Source organism: Phocoena phocoena, chromosome 6 (assembly GCF_963924675.1).
Source record: "Phocoena phocoena chromosome 6, mPhoPho1.1, whole genome shotgun sequence".
NCBI lineage: Eukaryota > Metazoa > Chordata > Mammalia > Artiodactyla > Phocoenidae > Phocoena > Phocoena phocoena.
The window spans coordinates 87,399,453-87,404,632 of record NC_089224.1 but is presented as its reverse complement, the minus strand read 5'-3'; the positions used below and the strand labels follow the sequence as shown (position 1 = coordinate 87,404,632).

Genomic DNA, 5,180 nt, shown 5'->3' with positions numbered 1-5,180 from the left:
TGGTATTTACTTGTTGCCTTCTACTATTCCATCAGTCTGTCACTCTTCTGTCTTGATAGATTCTTTTCTGCCATGTACAAAACCAACCTGTTAGAGAAACAGGCAAGAAAGAAAATGATAATGAGGCTGTGAGAGATTCTCATGATTAAATGAGTTAACATACTGATCACAGTGTAGCTGTATTATGGCTAATGTTAACAATTTAGATAAATTTTAGCCTGAGGATCTAGATGAGGTTCTGTGCCCATTCAACAAAAATGTACGAAAACATTGCCTTTATCTGACTTTAAGGTGATGAAGGCCTATCATGAAATCAAAATTTTGTTCCCAATTCATATAAAATATAGCTGTATTTAAATAGAGTACATTATTTTAGGGAACAGAAGAGGCGTGAGCCAGATTAAGTGACTGATACCTAATTACATGGTTAGTTTGTCTTTAGATGGATTGAAATGGATAGGTGTACCAGCTTCCTGGTAAAGGGACAAGAAGATGGTATTTGAATGCCAACCATAACTAAGAGATACAGAGGGACCTGGGAGTTAGGGAACTCGAGCAGTGCTCGAGACCCTCCAGGGGGCTCCATCCCCTCCAGGGAGAAGCATGGAATGATGTGTGGCCTAGCCTGAGGGAGAGCAGCATGAACGGAGAATCCAGGGCAATCTCCGGAGGATAGATGGGCAGTTGACATTAGGGGATTCGACCCCAGATATTAAAACCCTAGGCATCAACTTGCCATTTTTGTAATGGGCTATAGTACTTAGCAGAGGACTAAAGTAATTTCATGGGATCTAGGGAAGAAGCAGACCTGGTTCCTAGAACAAGGAGGCCTCAATGAGTACACAGTGAATTGAATGAAACCAGGAAGGGAGATGACAAGATGATAGTCTAGGACTTAGAAATGTTGAAGAGTGGTACTTGATCATGAGTTTCGTATTAGTCCGTCTTAAATGTTTCTTCTTACAATATGTATCCTGGAAGGGACAACCATATATAAATGTATCATAGCTGTAGGTGATATTTATGTGGTGGCTGATTACACTTGAGACAACAGATATACAAGCTGTATTTATCAGAGTGGTTCAGGGAAATACACTGAATACTGTCTTTCTGTTTCTCATTTGAAAATAATATTGCTTCACAGTATTATTGTGAGTAGTACTGCTCAGATACCTGGTGGGAGTGCAGGACTCCCTCCATTGCCTGGGAATGGCCAAAACTGGCCGTGGTGCTGGGTGGGACAACCCAGGCTTGGACTGGATTCCATGTGAATCCTAGCCACATGAAGTTAGGGTTGCTAGGCTTGCAAATAATAATAGATGGTGCCCAGTTAAGTTTGAATTATTTCTAATTGCCTTCCCATATGTACACTGGGAAAGAAGAAAAGTATTGTATAGGAAATATTTGTACTAAAAATTACTTGTTTATCTGGAATGAATTATAAGTATCTATACTACATACCTCTTTAATTATATTTCTATAAATATATGGCTCTACTTAACATTTCTTTGTCTTGCATAATCTGCTTATAAAACTCCTTGCAGTTACAGACTGTCTTCCATTTGCATTGTAATATGGCTTTTACTGTGGTCACATCAAAACTATTTAATTCCTTTGTTCCTACTCAACATTCATTAATGAGAAAACATGTCCAACATTTGCATTATGAGCCAGTATACTGAAAAAGTAGTTAAATAAAGTTCACAACTCTGAGAACTGCTCTTCAAATTTGATTTTTTGAAGCATGTAATACCATCTTTTGTGACATAAGTTGCTTTCCCATTGTTTAGGATTATGTTGCTCAATGACTTTTTGAAACTGTTGTCCACTGACAAAAAAGCATTGTTCTCAAATTTTATTCCCTTCTTTTAAAAATTACACATGATGTTTTCACTTGTTTCCATGCTGGAAGAGTATTTTACAACATCTGAGTAAAATGATTGAAGTCTTCAAGGGTTGATATTGATTTCAAAAGATAGTCATGGCAAGTGTCATAATAATTATCCACTTCAAGTCGGAACATCTTTTCCTGTTCATAAGTAAAGTGTGGTTTGTTCACATCATGGAAATTGTTGATGTGGTCTACTCTGTATTGTGTCATGCCAGTGTGGGCATGCCTGAAGGACAGGTTGGATAAATTTGGGGGTATTGTGAGTGTATTTGAGCAGAGGGCCTGAATGAGCAAATTAAAATGACTGTGTACATGATTCTGGCTGTTTAGAGAGGCCAGTGAGACCAGAATGAAGCTTATGGGTTCTGAGCCTCCAGGATTTAGAGGTCAAAATAAAGGTGATTAGCAGATACTTTATTAAGAACAAGTATCATTTTGACCTAAGTGTCACAGATTACTGCTACATCTTTCCATCAGATATAGTTAATTCTAATTTCTATGTCTTGACTATTTTACCTGGAGAGCAGTTCTAAATTTGGTCTTCCCAGAGGGTGTAAGGTCAGAAGATTTATTTGTTTTGTGAGTTCCACCGTAATTAAATTGTATTAACAACTTTGTTTTAATTACTTCTAAGGGACTTCATCCCAAACGTACTAGAAATTTTCTAAATTCTATCCAAACTACATTGTGAACTTTAAATTGCTTTTGGGATTAGAAATATCCTTAAAGCAGCAATGACTTTTAAGTTGTTTGGTGCTCCACTGGGCTAATGCTTTAAGGGATCCTCTATTAGTGAAATGACTGTAAAAAGCCCCAACTTTCATTTTACTGGAAGTCAGTTCTATTTTGCTAGTGGTTAATTGCTTTTTTTTTTCCTTTTTACAATGTAGCAATGGCAGCTACTTGATATTAATGAAAAGTGAGAAGCAGATAGTTCTTCTTATAGTTATCTTACTGAATTTACTGGGATGGAATTTATGAGACCTGCAATCTCATTAAAAAGTAAGGCTACTTCAGTTTCTGGCATTTTAATATAGAAATACTCTATATTCCAGTAAGTGGGGATACAGATACTTATAATGTACTGCTAATGCTTAAGAATATTTTTGAATGACTCACCCCTCTCTTCTGTGGGTTTTCTGAATATGCAGTGAGAGGAAGATCAGCAGAGCATCTGTTAGAGCAGAAGCAGCTGATTTCTATGCAGGGAGAAGATAATATGTATTTTCTCATACCTGGAGGTAAAAGAGTAAATCCCCTGTCACTTAAATTTCTTAGTTTATACATTTATTTTTGTTTTGACTGTAGATTGAGACATGTGCACTAGAGTTTTCTGAGATCAACGTGTCATTCATTATCAGGACAGTAGGGTTACCTACATGTCTCAATTTGTACTGAAAAAGACTAAGAAGAGTAATTTTATCTAACTATATTTTCTTTTATAACCATTACTAATGCCTTTGATTAATATTCTTAGGATATCGCAGGTATATATTTCCCCCCAAATTAGAAATAACCAAACATCATTTCTCTAATAATGTGTCTCTTCAGTTTGTTCTTCTAGCCACAAAACAATGCTGCCACTGAGGTTAAATTACTGTTGAATCAGGATTTACATCTAACTATTATGTTTTAGTAACTGTAGAACAGTTATTTTTGCTAAGGCTAACATTAGTTGTGTTTTGGATTGTTTGGTCAAAATGTTATGGTGACATTGCATTCACAATAATTTCAAATTCATAATGTAAGTGAGATACACAGTTCTAACCCAGTTGTATGTGTTCTGAATCTGTTTTCTGACAAGGGCATATGTTTTTGGAGTTAAAGCCTCCTTCATGTGTTCTAAAAGTCTAACTGATCTTAGCTTAGAGGATTGTAATATGTTCTTATGCTATATCTGTGTATCCAATTATAGGTCCACATTACCCATAAGGGAAGCCACTTAAGGGTGCAAATAACTCTTACAAACACTGCAGTAACAGATGCACATGTATTCTGGCTGCTGCAGAATTCCTTTTGGTGAAAGAAAATATTAACATGGGAAAGACCAATCAGTCTTCTGTTACAGAGTTTGTCCTACTGGGGCTTTCTGGCTACCCAGAGCTTGAGGCCATTTATTTCTTGCTGGTGCTATTTATGTACCTGGTGATCCTGCTGGGAAATGGAGTCATCATCATTGTGTCTGTGACTCTCACCTGCACACCCCCATGTACTTTTTCCTCAGTAACTTATCATTCTTGGATATTTGCTACACCAGTTCTTCTATTCCCTTATTTCTCAGCAGGTTCTTAGCTTCAAAGAAAACCATTTCCTTCTCTGGGTGTGGAGTGCAAATGTTTCTCTCCTTTGCTATGGGAGCCACAGAGTGTGTCCTTCTAAGCATGATGGCATTTGACTGCTATGTGGCCATCTGTAACCCTCTGAGATACCCTGTCATTATGAGCAAGAATTTGTATGTGCCTGTGGCTGCTGGGTCCTGGATTGCAGGGGGTGTCAATTCTGTGTTGCAGATGTCTCTTGCCATGCAGCTTCCCTTCTGTGGGGATAATGTCATTAATCATTTTACTTGTGAAATCTTGTCTGTCTTAAAATTGGCCTGTGCTGATATCTCCATAAATGTTATTAGCATGGTTGTTGCTAATACGATTTTTCTTCTGGTTCCATTACTTTTCATTTTTGTTTCCTATGTTTTCATTCTCCCCACCATCCTGAGGATTCCTTCTGCAGAGGGAAGGCACAAAGCCTTTTCCACCTGCTCTGCCCACCTCACAGTGGTGATTATATTCTATGGAACCATCCTCTTCACGTATGCAAAACTCAAAGCTAAAGACTTCTCTGGTGCAGACAAAGTACAAGTCACAGGCAAAATCATCTCTCTCTTCTATGGTGTCGTGACTCCTATGCTGAACCCCCTCATCTATAGTTTGAGGAACAAAGATGTGAAGGCAGCTCTGAAGAATGTACTCTGTCGGAAATGCTCCTCAGAGGAAATGTGAATGTTGTTTTTTTTGTAAAAAATTCATTTACTCTGAATGCAGGACTAGTTCTCACCTGGAGTTCCAAAGTAAATGTAAGGGTTGGTAGTATCGTTAATTCTTGAAATACTTATTTTTCTGTTCCTAGCATCTAAATGTGAGAGAAATCTGGGGCCTATATTCTTCATGACTGGCTTAAAGAAAAAAAGGGAAAGAAATCTATGGGTAGAATGATTCTCATCCAAACCACCCACATTCACAGAATTTATTATAGTTTAACCCTGGAATGATGAGTTCTGTAATCTTATGTGAAC

General features: G+C 37.5%; 1 pseudogene; it reads left to right on the top strand.

Annotated features, from left to right (window-relative positions):
- Window positions 1-3,928: 3,928 nt before the first annotated feature.
- Window positions 3,929-4,887, top strand: LOC136124163 (olfactory receptor 13C7-like; annotated as a pseudogene).
- Window positions 4,888-5,180: the final 293 nt, after the last annotated feature.